The 15,614-nt window shown below is 42.8% G+C and overlaps 1 protein-coding gene across 1 annotated transcript in view; it reads right to left on the bottom strand.

Moving 5' to 3' along the window:
• The window catches only part of LOC311235028 (uncharacterized protein), a gene marked incomplete at its 3' end in the record, with an annotated part of 73,486 nt that extends 58,197 nt beyond the window's left edge, over positions 1-15,289 (bottom strand). The window contains exons 1-2 of the mRNA XM_084322340.1: positions 15,284-15,289; positions 14,796-14,896 (exon numbers count right to left, since the gene is read on the bottom strand). The remainder of the gene's footprint in view (positions 1-14,795; positions 14,897-15,283) is intronic.
• Between the last annotated feature and the right edge of the window lie 325 nt (positions 15,290-15,614).

The following is a 15,614-nucleotide window of genomic DNA, read 5'->3' as shown; positions in this document are numbered from 1 at the left end:
AACAGTACTGTAATGTTCTGGGGTTTTGTGTGTCACTCTGTTAGCTGGGGGCGTTGTTTCCCCCCCGGGAGATATAGGAGGGGCACCGGAAGTTAGGTTGTTGTTGTTGGTTACGTGAAAGAGGTAGCTGTGTGTGTATCACAAGCGAGGTATTTGACCTGTATGTAACGGTTGAGTCTGGAATTAAACAACCACAAAAGAAACATAAAACTCTCCTCATTCTTCCACCATGGGGCCCACTTCCACTGCTATGTAGATGACACACGGGTCTACATCTCCTCCAAACCCACCACTGCCCTTCCCCCCACCTCCCTCACCACCTGCCTCGAGGACATCAGGAGCTGGATGAGGAGACACTTCCTGAAGTTAAATGGCAGCAAAACTGAGGCCCTGCTCATCGGCTCCAAATCCACCCTCACCAAATCACAAAACACCCCAGTTCCAAACAACACCATTGACGGCTTCCCTGTACCCTTCTCCCCCCAAGGTAAAAGCCTCTGTGTCATCCTGGACGGTTCCCTCTCCTTTGCACCACACATCAAAAACATCACCCGGTCTGCCTTCTTTCACCTCCGCAATATCTCCAGACTCCGCCCATCCCTGCCCCAATCAAACACGGAAACCCTGGTCCACTCATTTGTCACATCCCGGATCGACTATTGTAACGCTCTCCTCACTGGCCTTCCCACCAAACTCCTCACCAGACTACAAATCATCCAAAACTCTGCTTCCAGGATCATCACCCGCACCAACTCATCTGACCACATCAGATTCACCGCCGTCCTCATTCAACTACACTGGCTCCCTGTGCACTACCGGATCGATTAAAAAAACCTCCTACTCACCTTCAAAGCCCTCCACAATCTAGCCCCCATCTACATCACTGACCTCCTCCAGGAATACAACCCCTCCCGAACCCTCCGCTCATCATCTACTGGACTCCTCTCCATCCCCAGCTCTCGCCTCAGCACCATGGGTGCACAAGCTTTCAGCTGCTCGGCTCCCAGACTCTGGAACTCCCTGCCCCCACATATCCGACAGTCTGACTCACTATCAACATTCAAATCTCAACTGAAAACACATCAATTCAAACTAGCATATTCACTGTAACCTCTGCCACTGTCCTATACCTCCCTGCTGTTTGTTTTGTTATTTTAACTTCACTGTTTTTATACTTCCTGTTGCTTGTTTTATTGTTAACCTTGACTTTTAACTGCCCTGTGTTTTCTAATAAAAAAAAATTCTGTAATGATCTGTAAGGTGACCTTGGGTGTCCTGAAAGGCGCCACCAAATAAAATGTATTATTATTATTATTATGACAGTATGACAGAACGCTACAGTACGTTAACCACTAACGAACGCATGTGCAGAACGTGTTTTTGCATGCAGATTTTTTTTTAAACTCCAAGTACGGGTGCCCTCGTGGCGCACCGCATAGTGCCTTGCACACCTACGCGGCCGTCCCGGGTTCGCCTCCCGCTCCCGGGGGATCATTTGTCTCCCCACCTCTTCTCCCGTTCACCCTCTCCTCTGTCGGTCATGTATGACCATGAAAAACTCGGAGAAAAAAAATCGTACAAAACAAAATAAAAACTCCAAGTTCACCCCTTCCCAAAATATTATTTGCGCAAAGGGCCGGTTGTTCATTGAAATTAACAAGTCGATTATTAATTTCAATATAGAATATTCGTTGACAGCCCTACAAGCAGGGCTCGAGACTAACGATGTCCCGTCGTCCCGGGGACGATCAAATATTGATTTGGGACGAACAGAAATCTTTTTTGGGACGCAAACGGGATGGAGAGGATTTAATTTTTTTCACAGGAAATGTCAATTAGCCGACTGTCAGTGCGCGCATATATATATATATGAATTATTCTACATTAATAAAACATACCTGGTGATCAACTACAGTTTGCTGTAAACATTATGATATGTGTGTAGTGTTCTGATAACGACGGCTGGGCAGCGGGAGCTGGATGCTGGTTTGCGAATAGCATGCAGCTGCAGAGCCGCAGAGCGGGGCCGCTGTGCCTGCACAGTGCAATACTCCAATTCAGCCATTGGCAATTCAGCCGTTGGGTGGGGGGCGCTGTTGAGCGGGCCTGTGACCGGACCTGAAAGCGCCCCTGGCTCTGCGGCTCTGCAGTTGCATACTATTGGGATTCGTTGGGAGCAGCATGGAGTCTCGACTCGGGACTTATTTTATTTTATTTTAGCAGCAGTTATCAATATCGACCAGGAGGACAGCCCGATCTAAGGGACATGTTTCATTACTAGTCAAGTGTCATTACTTTAGTTATCAAAGGTGGAATCTCTGGACGCAATGACATATAGTTTAAAGCTAAACTACGTTTTTCTTTCTTGTTAGAAGAGGGATAACTTATTCAGTTAGATTTGATTTGATCTTTATTTATCTCTAACATTTTCAACCATAAACACACACATTTGTAATAACAAAAAAAACTAAAACGAAATAAAATACAAATACATTTAAATATATTTTCCTATGGAAGGAATAATCAACATGGCTCCAATTGGTTGACTATAACAGCACCGTGACCAAATATCCCTATACTAGCACCTTGTTAAAACACTTTTCTTTATATATATATATATATATATTTTTTTTTAATCATAATTATTCTTGTGAAATCTTTCCACCTGGGAGCCTTTTGACTAAATCAATTTATTCTCCCCTTCTCTGAATGGTGTTTATAGCAATAACAACTATAGACGACAAAACCAAAGTAAAGAAACGACATTTGATTTTTGGGACGGTTACATTCACTTTGGGACGGTTCAAATTGTATTTCGGGACGGTTCTGGGACGGTGGTGAAAAAAGTTAGTCTGGAGCCCTGCCTAAAAGTACAATTAGTTACTGCACCCCCTGAGTGGAACATGTACCGAAAACCCGTACCGTGAGGTACGTACCGAACCGTGGTTTTTGTGTACCATTTAGGGCTGTCTTAAATACTTCGAAGCTTCGTTCGATGGGCATGGGATTCGAATATGAAAATAAAATGTGATTATTAAAAAATATATATATATTATTTAAATATGATTTTTTTGTTGTGCTAAATCAACTCTGCCTCTCTTTGTTAACTACAACAAGCAATGCTGTTTGTTATTTAAGACGAGGTTGGACTCGGCACTGACAGATGTGTTCATTGTGCTGCTTTTATAAAGCCTCAAATGACGGCTTACAAAATTTCATGAAAGCAAAGTGTTTTGTTTGTCTAAGATTTAAACTTTACAGCACTGACAACGTTGAACAAAGTGCTGTACAAGTCCCACAACATAAATTAAAAAAAAATTATTATTTTTTTTATCTCGAAGCTTCGAATTAAAATCGAATCTCGGCCCAGAAGCTTCGAATTCCAAAAAAAATTCGAAGGTCAGCCCTAGTACCGTTACACCCCTAGTAAACTGTAAATAAAATAATACAACTTTACCATGTACTCCTAAGCCAAGCTAAGATAGGATAATGTACATCAGATAAACAGATGAGAAACACTGCTAAGCTAACGTTAGTTGTGGATTTTGCTAATGAAGGGCTAATATCTGAGGTATAATAATAATAATATAAAAGAACAGCCATGGATCGTCACCACAGATAATTCTAAAGTTGGATAACAGATGTCTAGCATAGTCTAGCAACGTTCAAGACAGGGGAGGGAAGAATTGGAATTACGAAATTGGGATGGGAGAGAAATAGAAAAATAAGGAGAAAAAGTGGATTAAAAAAATTAATATTTGTTGACAGCCCTACAAGTACAATTAGTTACTGCACACACTACATCACCCCTGAGCATAGCTGTCAACATTTCGATTTGAAAAAACTTGCAGGTTTTAGCCACGCCCCTTCTCCTGGCCCCCGCCCCCTCAGCCCGCCCCCTCCCACCCGGCCCCGCCCCCTCCCAATGGAGCTGCCTCGTCGCTGCTGGTCAAAACCGGTATTATTTTGTTTTCCTACTGTGTAGAGTGTAAATGCTATAAAAATACAGTAAATTACCTTTTATCAAAATATTAACCATTAAATAAAGGTTGTAATCTGTAAATGCATTTGATTTTACTGTAATTTGACAGTATTTGGAAACCATAGATGCCAGACATTTAGTTTTCTTGCAGCTTTTTTTCTTACAGTCTACAGTCAGTGAATCCTAAATCTCCACTAGGCAACCACTTAAAGTTATCAGTCCAACAAGGACTGGGTGAACTAGTTGCTACATTAAATTAATCAGATACCTGGTTGAAAGTGAAATGCTGTGAACATCCCTGCATTAAGTGTAAGACAAATTCAGTATAAATTCAGTTTATGTAGTAGTAGCATTAACATGTTCATATTTATTGAAATCTTACAATTCATACATAAATGTTATGATGAATTGAAAATGGGGGAAGAAGTCCTTCTCTGGTCTGCATCCCCTTAACAATTGTGTATTGCACAATACTGTATTGTACCCATCTGTTAAAGTTAGCAATCAATCAATGTATTACCAGTGTCTTTATACCTTCATCACTGTAGGCTACATATTAATACGACAACTCAAGAAGAATCAAGAGGTGTATTTGTCACATACAGTGAAATGCAGGTGGTCACGCCCGCATTGATTGTGCAAAATGCAAAAAAATATAGGTAACAGGATATGCATGATAAAAAAAGACATGCCATGTTCCTGAAAAAGTGTGTCTATTATGTCTGTGTAGTAGTATGTCTGTATGTCTGTATTGAGCCGTACTGTATTGTACCCATTCTGCAATCTGTTAAATAAAGTTGTCATTCATTCTACAGAGAAAAATGATAGAAAAAAAGCCAATGAGATTTTGTGTTTTTCCTCAATATCTCTGCAATGCCTGCGAGTTACCAGTAACTGTATTTGTCATACCATGACAATTCACGACACACATTTACACATTCCTGCATTTGTATTGTTTTATCCACAGAAGATTTGCAAACCTTTTGTTCCAGAGACAAAAGCCACAGAGTGGGCAATCAAGAGACACTGGCTAAGTTGATTTGACACGCTCGGTCCGCGGCCGCCTCGGTGCATGGAGTCTACTCTCTCCCCTGAGCTCTGAACTTTATCCGGTCGCGTCGCTGTCTTCTTCTGGTCGCAACGGTCTGACTTCCTGTGATAACGGTCTACACTGCTGCCACCTGTTGTCACGGAGGAGAATTGCACCCATTTTGTAAAAAAAATAATAATATTAATAAGTACAAAATACGTACCAATCCGTGAGCCGTGAAGAGGCCGTGCAGAGGGTCGAAAAAACAGGAGAATCCCGGTAAAACCGTGAGAGTTGACAGCTATGCCCCTGAGTGGAACATGGAAAGGCAAACGTTCCCCCACTGTAACGAAAAACCTGTACCGAACCGTGACTTCAAAACCGAGGTACGTACCGAACCGTGGTTTTTGTGGAAACTGTAAATAATACAACTTTACCATGGACTCCTAAACCAAGCTAAGCTAGGATAATGTACATCAGATAAACAGATAAGAAACACTGCTAAGATAACGTTAGTTCTGGATTTCGCTAATAATAATATAAAAGAACAGCTGGATAACAGATTTCTACCACTACTGAACAAGCCCGGATCACCGTCAGATCCTCCTCACCTCCACACCGCTCTGTAAGGACTGGAGCGCTTTCAAAACACCAGGCCACTAGGGGTGTAACGGTACACAAAATCCACGGTTCGGTACGTACCTCTGTTTTGAAGTCACAGTTCGGTATTATTTTCGGTACAGTGGGGGGGGGGGGGGGGGGGGGGGGGGGGGGGATACAAACAAAAATTAGCTTTTCATTTATCTAACTGTATTAAACAATATAAAACGAATTGGCCATAATTTACTGAGCAAACTAATGCTTACTGCTGTAACCTACTAATAACACTTAAGTAAATCTGAAGATTATTATATAGCAGATGCCTTGGAGGATAAGTCGTGGACAACTGTAGCGTGTGCTTGTTTATACATAGCCCCTTTCATGACTGATGCTTGAATACAGGGGCAGGGCTTGCATCACAGTCACGAAAGGGGCTAGTTTATAGAGCTGGTGGTATGACTTGCTGGCTGAAATACGGACGAGAGGGAACTAGGTAGCGGGGCTCTATTACTTTTAACATGTGCTTAAACCCAGTGTTCTCGACAATGGAGTATGGTCGCAGATCTGCTGCTATGAAAACACCTATGTTATTGCTTTGGCCCGGTCTGAATTAATAGCGAGATGCTAACGGGGAGCTGGGTTTGCACTAGGGTCCGTTTCTTCCTTGTACCAGTGATATTCACATTCGGGTGATGCCGTTTCAAATGCGTGATAAAGATCGCAATAAAGTTGAACAATGACATAGCTCTGGCTTGTCAGTTAGTATTGACTCGCCATACTAAGGCGAATATGCTCTCGTTCAGTGTAGCTGCGCGCTGCGTGGAATGAACAAACAACATCCGGTTAGTTGTGCACGTTATATTAGGGCCGGGGGGTTTTAAGTTCCGCAAAAAAAAGGTTCCGCACCGTTGCAATCGTTCGGTGCACAGCGCGTACTGTACCGGAGGACCACATTGACGCGGTACCAATGGTGGACGGTATAAACGGTATACGGTATAAACGGTATGAATTTGCTCTACGGTATGGATTTTGACTATACTGTGTAACCGGTAGAGCAGCTCTAAAAGAGCAATGACGTCATGTAACCACAGCGCGACTATTTCAATCGCATTTGCCCCTAAAAATAGATAGAATTAGTCATAGATAATAGATATGTGCAAACTGGAAAAAGTTATTTAGGAGGCTTCGCGCAGTGGGCGTGTCAACACGCAATTGTCATTTCATAATAAACACATATCACTGCGGCGCACAGCAAGTTTCAATTTCAGTTCCTGGCATTTTTAACCAGTGGAGAAAGGTAAGGGATTTCCCTATCGTTTTTCTTATATGAATTATTCTACGTTAATAAAACATACCTGGTGATCAACTACAGTTTGCTGTAAACATTATGATATGTGTGTAGTGTTATGATAACGACGGCTGCAGCGGGAGGACGGCTGCAGCAGTGGAGTTGCGAATAGCATGTAGCTGCAGAGCCGCAGAACCATGGGCGCTTTTAGGTCTGGTCACAGGCCCGCTCAACAGCGCCCCCCCCACCCAACGGCTGAATTGCCAATGGCTTCTGAAAGCGCCCATGGTTCTGCGGCTCTGCAGCTACATATGCTTCTAGCAAAATCCAGCATCCAGCCTCGCTGTTTGCAATGGGAGCAGCACGGAGTCTCGACTCGGGACTTATTTTATTTGGAATATAATTACTTTATACGCAAAAGTAGCCTAGTTTTAAGTTAAAATATTATAAATCTACATGCCTTGAGGATGTCATTCTTTATATAGCCTGCCTATCAGGCAAAAAAAATTATTCTAACGGAAACACTGATACCGTGATATATACCGTTACCGTCTATGCTTCAAATTATACCATGATATAAATTTTAGACCATACCGGCCACCCCTACAGTACGTATCCGCGTACCGTTACACCCCTACAGGCCACAGCAACAGAATGAATGACAGCAAGCAGGCACTAACGTTACTAGGTCAACAATGTGTGTGTCTGTGTGCCAGTTCTTCATGCCAGTGGCCATCAGGCTCCACAACCGGGGGCACAGACTGCTGCCAGCAGCTGGAGAACTAACGGCTGCAGAATTTGAGAACTATTAGGAATGTCCGACTCTTAACCACTAAACCCTGCATGGACTATAACGCATATTATGACCGATAGGTACAGACCATCATCTGCACCTTTGTGTATACTGTTTACTATTAGTAATGTTTTATATTGCCTATATTTATTGTAACTTATATGACCAATAGGGTATACAGACAATCATCTGCACCTTTGTGTATACTGTAACTGTATACTTTGTCATATTTTATATTGCCTATATTTATTGTAACTTATATTATTATGGGGGGTTCGGGGTTAGGTGTAATTATTTTGAAAGTTGCAAATCTGTGTCTCTCTTTTCTCTCTCGCTCCCCCCCCTCTTCTCTCTCACCTCTCAAACTGTTGTTTAGTTTTCTTAGGTATGTGTTTAATGGTTGATAATAGGCAGGTATGGTCCATTAACACTTTGATTGCCTAAGGCTAAATTCATGATATACCATCCCTTGCCAGCTCTATTTGTCTATGGAAAAGTTCCCCTTCTTTGCAGGGCTATAACTTTTTAAATTCTATTTTTTTTTCATTCACACATTCATAGTAAAATATGGTCTAAAGTATAAGTATGTTTTCATCTCTTTCTGCAGCTTTCTCCAGAACGTGATTTATAGCCCCAAATGCATTATATTGATGATGAAATACAGTTTGGTAGGAATCTGTGCGAGATCAAAAATTTCAATTGGATGTACTTCTAGAAGTTTCTACGTATCATCTGATGATGACCGGATGGGCGGGGGATCGTTTATAATTCCGTGGGCAGCGTTATATCATTCATCTAGTGTGGGTGATATGATCATCAGAGCAGTTTATATCGAACACGTTCAAAAATAACGCTGAATCTTACCGTATCTTCCTCGCACCGTTGGACGATGAGCGTGGAACTGAAATATTCCTATTATGGGATGTAGAAATACGCGATCTATTTCCAGGTTGTATAATAGTATATACGTCCAAATCATGTTGTTTATCGAGTTATTGGCAACGGATCGCTATGTATTGTGTCGAGATCGAGTCCCGGGACCTATAGAGAGTGCCCGGAAGTAATATGGACGATCAGCACTTCAACCACATAACTTCCTGTTTGGCGCTTCTGCCGATCGGCTACCAGATGGCGCTCTTGAACCGCTAGAGGTTTGAGAGGAGCTCAGAACTGTGTGTGAAGGCTGCGGATGGAAAATATGATTCCGATCGCAGATTTTTGAAATATTGATATTAAAGACGAGTTACGGCGTCCTCTGCAACTTGAGCATGGCGGGGAAGGACGCCTAAACACGTTTTCGGCACTTAAAGTGTTAATGAACTGTTGTGTTGACATAAATTAAATTAATGTCAAGAGAGGGAATTGATAGATTAATATCTAATATCTTCTAAGCTCTTCTATCTCTCCTCTGGTCGTCTCCCTCACCCTGGAATGTGCCAGGAGGCCAAGCCAGGCAGCGTGAACACTTTCGGCAACCAACATGCGCTTCCGCGTTTCTCTGATTGGCCGAGCGCGGCTCCCCCTTAAGCTCCAGCAGAGAGGAGAGAGGCTGAAAACCTGCAGTTCTTGCCCGACTGATGGGAGCCGAATCCCGGATCCGATTTTTCTGATGAATACCCCCAAAACATGGAGGTCCCGAACGCATGGAAGTATTGATTGCGCCGTAACGAATAATTTAAAAAAATATACCGTTAACTGGAATATGTTGTGCCTTTACACATATGTTGGATTATGTAATTGGTTTGTCATGACAAACTAATAAAAAAAATCGCGATTTACCCAGTGGCTACAACAACACACAGTGACTACTAGCCCCTTACGCGACTGCGGTTTGCAAGTCACTGTGTGTTGTTCTGCCGAACAAGCCACTCACTTGAAAAATGCTCACAGTTTAAGTTAAAGATACAAAAGGACAAAATACATTTCATAAAGGAGCATGGAATTTGTTTTGGTTGCTTGAAAGTGGGACACATAAGCAAAGACTGCAGGAGTCGATTGGATTGCAGTGTGTGTCAGCAAAAGCATGCATCAGTCCTACACATTGAGCAGAAGGATATAAGTACACCTTTTAATAAGGCAGAAGAGCCTGTGAGCCATCTGAGTGTAACATCTGTTCAGTCTCAAACATGTGGCCATATAGGGGCCGGAGATGAGGACAATGCTGTGTTTTCAATTGTTGCAGTTCAAGTGAAAAGCCAAGTGACTGACAGTTGTGCAGACATATGCATTCTTGGATCCGGGAAGTTCCGGTACTTTTTGCACTCATAACCTGGCAAAGAGACTGGGGCTAAGTGGCAAGCCAGCCAATATTCTATTACGAACAATGGGGCAAGAGAAAATTGTGAGCACCAATGTATTGTCTCACTTGGAAGTGTCTGGCATGGATAAGGAGGATTTTATTGAATTGCCCAATGTCTTAACCCAAAGAGCTATGCCAGTGTCACATGTCCATCCCTCCCTCCCTCCCGCCCACCTGGCGCAACAACACTTTGTTTAACTACTCTGTTGTTGATGCAGCCTGACTATCGCATATGGCGTCTCAGGCATTCTGTAGATGACATGTGTCAACAAATGTACATGTCTGTTTGAATTTATGCTGTGCCATTGTTACTGTAAAAAATGTAATGATTGTGATGTTGTTATTATTATTAATGAGACGATGAGCTGTATGTGTGTGTCGCTGGAATTTCCCCAAGGGGATTAATAAAGGAATATCTCTCTTAACATTCCACGACAGGATGATGTGGAAAAATGGCCTTACTTGAGTAACATAAAGCTGCACGACTTGAATGCAGATGTGGATTTGCTCATCGGAACTGATGCAGCAAAAGTAATGGAACCATGGGAGCTGATCAACAGCCAAGGTGAAGGACCATATGCAGTCAGAACAAGAGTCGGCTGGGTCATAAATGGACCACTTAGGAGTGGAAGTAACAGCAGAGTTAAGACTGGCTGCTCTGTTGTCACAACAAATCGAATATGTGTGGAACATCTGGAAGAAATGCTCATGAAGCAATACAACCATGATTTTAATGAAAAAACATCAGAGGGGTCATTGGAAATGTCAAGGGAGGACGTTAAATTCATGAAGATAATGAGAAGAACAACAGAGTTGAAAGATGGACATTATTACATTGACTTACCTTTCAGAGAAGAGGAACCGGTCTTGCCAAATAATCGCTGTGTTGCAGAGCAGCGACTTCAAGGCCTGAAGAGGAAATTTGAAAAGAACATCAAGTTTAAAGAGGAGTACACCTCATTCATCAATGATATGCTGGTTCAAGGTTATGCTGAAGTTGTACCCATTGAACAGCTGGAACAAGATGAGGGAAAAGTGTGGTACATTCCCCACCATGGAGTACATCACCCCACCAAAGGAAATCTGAGGGTTGTATATGACTGTGGAGCCTCATTCAAAGGAACATCTCTGAACTGTCAGCTCTTGCAGGGCCCGATCTCACAAACACTCTTATGGGGGTCCTCATTCGCTTCAGGAAAGAGCCTGTCGCAATCATGGCTGACATCAAGGCCATGTTTCATCAGGTGTGATAAACATGTGAACTTTCTTCGCTTTCTTTGGTGGCCTCAGGGCAACACTGACCAGGAACCAGGGGAATATCGAATGAGGGTACATTTGTTTGGAGCTGTTTCGTCCCCCAGTTGCGCCAATTACGCCTTGAGGCGACCTGCAGAGGACAATGCAACTCACTTCCCTCCTGAAGTGATCAAAACAGTCAATCACAACTTTTATGTAGACGACTGCCTGAAGTCTACATCCTCGGAGGGAGATGCAATTAAGCTTGTAAAGGATTTGACTCTGCTCTGTAGTCAGGGAGGATTCAGCCTTCAAAAGTGGGTGACAACCAGCCGTTATGTTTTGACATCAATCCCAGGTGACATCAGAGCAGCAGAGATGAAAGAGCTGGATTTGGACAAAGATCACCTGCCTATGGAAAGAGCACTTGGACTGCAATGGTGCGTTGAGTCCGACCAGTTCAGCTTTAGGACTTCATTACAGCCACGCCCACAAACCAGGAGAGGTATCTTGTCGGTGGTCAGCTCTCTGTATGACCCTATAGGATTTTTGGCTCCTTTTACAATGCCAGCCAAGTTACTGTTGCAGGAGCTTTGCCGGCAAAACCTGAAGTGGGATGAACACATTTCCCCCTCCTTCTCCAAACAGTGGTCTGATTGGCTGAGCGACCTCCAAAGGATGAGTGTATTCAAGGTGGAACGCTGTATCAAAACCCTGAACTTTGAAACATCTGTGACAGCACAAATTCATAATTTTGCTGATGTCAGTGAAGCTGGTTATGGTACAGTATCGTACCTGAGACTGAAGGATAAAAATAGAGACGATAAGGTGCATGTTTCATTTCTTGCTGGAAAGGCCAGAGTTGCACCTCTGAAGCACATCACCATTCCTCGTTTGGAACTCACAGCAGCAGTCCTTGCTGTCCGAATGGATGGCATGCTTCAAAGGGAACTACAGTGGCAACTGGAGAAGTCAGTGTTTTGGACCGATAGCACGACTGTCATCAAATACATGTCCAATGAAACCAGACGTTTTCATACGTTTGTTGCCAACTGAGTCACTGTAATCAGAGAAGCTACAGATGTTGACCAGTGGAAGTATGTGGGCTCCAAGGTCAATCCTGCTGATGAAGCATCACGTGGATTGAGAGCTGAAGAATTTCTCACACATGGAAAATGGATTAAAGGCCCAGATTTCCTGTATTTGCCTGAAAATGAGTGGCCTACACTGGAAATGGATTCAGTGATTCCCATTGATGACCCGGAGGTCAAAAGAGAAGCGGCAGTGAATGCCATTGTTAAGGATTCAGAAAATCCAACAGACCATCTCATCAGCTACTTCTCATCTTGGAAGAAGCTTAAAACGTCTGTTGCCTGGTTCCTTGAACTTAAGACTTCTGTTGCTTCCGAGTAAAAAAAGAAAGGAACTTAAAGCTACCGAAGATGACAAAGATGCTGGAGTGAAAAGTACAGTTGAACAGAAACTCAAGAGCTTCAAAGCCACACTCTGTGGAAAACATTTGACTCCAGACGATTGTGATGAAGCAGAAAAGGCAATAATTTGTTTTGTTCAGAAACACAGGTTCAAGAGTGAAATTGCCTCCCTCAAACATGGCTTAAATATCGTCTCCAAGGACAGCCCACTGTACAAACTAGACCCCATACTGGAGGACAACATCCTCAGAGTTGGTGGTCGTTTGAACAGGTCTGCATTACCATCAGAAACCAAGCACCCTGTCATTCTTTCCAAAGACCTGCATGTCTCCCAGCTCATTTTACGTCATATCCATCAACAACTTGGATAATCAATGCCAATTCAGCTGCAAGGAAGACTATTACAGAGTGCATGGTGTGTAGACGGCACAGAGGAAAACTTGGGGAACAGAAGATGGCAGACCTGCCTGAAGAGCGAGTTGTGCCAGACAAGGCTCCTTTTACTAAAGTGGGAGTTGATTATTTTGGGCCCATAGAAGTGAAAAGAGGAAGAAGCCTTCTAAAAAGGTATGGATTGATTTTAACTTGTCTGACCAGCCGTGCAATACACCTGGAGGTGGCACATTCACTTGACACAGACTCTTGCATTAACGCCTTGCGGAGATTCATATGCAGAAGAGGCCCTGTGTCAAATTTAAGATCTGATAACGGCACAAATTTTGTTGGAGCAAACAAAGAATTGAAGCAAAGTCTTGCTGCTTTGAATAATGCAAGGATCCAGGATGCCTTAATTCAGGATGGAATTAAGTGGAGCTTTAATACGCCAACAGCCTCACACCAAGGTGGCGTTTGGGAGCGTCTCATTCGATCAGTAAGGAGTATACTGACCTCTGTTCTTGGACAGCAGGTTTTGGATGATGAAGGCCTGCAGACACTGTTTTGTGAAGTAGAGGCGATACTAAACGATAGACCCCTCACAAAAGTGTCTGATGACCCTAATGACCTTGAGGCCCTCACCCCAAACCATATTCTCCTGCTAAAAGGAAAACCCATCTTTCCCCCAGGACTCTTTGAAAAGAGTGACCTGTACATCAGAAGAAAATGGAAGAGCTGTTTTGGAAGAGATGGACATCCGAATACTTACTTGTGATGCAGGAAAGACAGAGATGGGCAGCTCCAAAAAGAAAGTTCTCCCCAGGAGATAGTCATTATTGCCGATGCTACAGCTCCAAGAGGATCCTGGAAGATGGGTCGAGTTTTGAGTACCAAGTCCGACTACAAAGGATTGGTCCGCTCTGTGTGCATCCAAACTAAAACCAGCGTTTTGGAGAGACCTGTGACAAAGATCTGCCTGCTGGTGGAGGCCACAGAATAATAATAATACCTGTTCTATCTATTCTCTCTTTCTATCCTGTCTTCTTACCATCTGTTTTCTTTCAGTGGCAGCAGGGAAGGAGACACAGAAGACGCTTGAATAGAAAGAATAGCTCCCTTACATGTTATATATATATATATATTTAAGGGTAATTGTGACTCACAATTAGGGGCCGTTTGTGGGAGCTATTAACTATTTTTACATTTATTTAATATATTTATTTGTTATTTGTTTACGGCCATATTATTTAAGTTATTATGAGTCGCAGCTAAATGCTTTTACTTTGAAGGGGTTCTGGGCAATTGGGAAGCACAGCTGGGTGTATTTAGGTAATTAGAGTCAATAGCACAGTGGGCATCAGGGAAGGTATATGGTTTTTACCAGCGTCAGGAGATCATATAGTTTCAAACATAATTCTTCTGTATTCTTTGATTAACAGACAATAAATGCCACAAAACTGTTAAATGCTGTCTGGACAATGGACTTCCTGATCTGCGTGAGATTCGCTGCCCTGGTGCTTCAGTGGCTTTTTAGTTTTTATTAGTTGTTGTTGACAAATAGCCACTACACACATAGTATAAAAGCATGGTTGTGTCATCATTCTGAAGCCACACAGCCCCCATGGAGGGCTGTGGTCTCCAGGACTGTTCCTCGACTGTTCTTGTCAATAAATACCATCGATTGACTTCACCTTCGTCTCCTGAATATCTGTCCAGCTGGCTCATCATATCAATCCAAAGAACTCAGTTTTATACTTACAATCACTAAAGGAATCTCCTGTCCAGTCCACAGGATAGAATGTTGTCTCCTCTGCGTGGGCGAGACCCGTTTGCTGCCATCTCCTCCATCCCAACCTCGTCCTAGAAGCATTAGCATAGCGTCTCAAGTATAGTCGAAACAGTGGCTGAAACGCTCAACAGTTGCGATGTTCGGTCATTATTAGTAACGAGCTGAATAAACGCACATTTCTCTCTATACATAGAGTCGCACCAGTTTCTGACCTAACGTCACATTATTCTTCTCCCAAACTCATAACTGGCAGTAGCTTAGCTTAGTATAGCATTAGCATTAGCATAGCAGCTTAGCTGTGTTAGCTGGTCCAGCTACCTCTGGTCAAGGCCCAGTCTGTATGGAAAAGTGGCAGAAACGCCCAACAGATCAGACGTGCGGTCAGTAGATGAATAAAAGCAGATTTTACTGTAACAAAACGGAGAGGTCGATGTTAACCTAATGTACGTTTTGTTTACCTGAACGACGAGACTCCAGAAATGACGCGTGTTTGTAGTCAGAGAGGAGGAGGAGCTAAAGCAACTACTTCCGTCAATAGATATACATAATTCGAATGTATTTCAAATCGAATGGCATTTACACGAAGAAGAAGAATCGAATGGCATTACATAACTATTGTAGCTGTGGCCATTATATGGTTTCATAATGTATATGTTATTTGAGTTTGTAAGTCTAGGGCAGGGGTCGGGAACCTATGGCTCGCGAGCCATATATGGCTCTTCTGGTGACAGCATATGGCTCCCAGAATTTTTTGAGTAAAAAAAAAAAAAAAAAAATTTTTTTGATACT

The sequence above is a fragment of the Notolepis coatsorum genome (genome assembly GCF_963971535.1).
Source record: "Notolepis coatsorum genome assembly, chromosome: 10".
NCBI lineage: Eukaryota > Metazoa > Chordata > Actinopteri > Aulopiformes > Paralepididae > Notolepis > Notolepis coatsorum.
The sequence above is the reverse complement of the archived record's forward strand: the minus strand, read 5'-3'. Positions and strand labels throughout refer to the sequence as shown.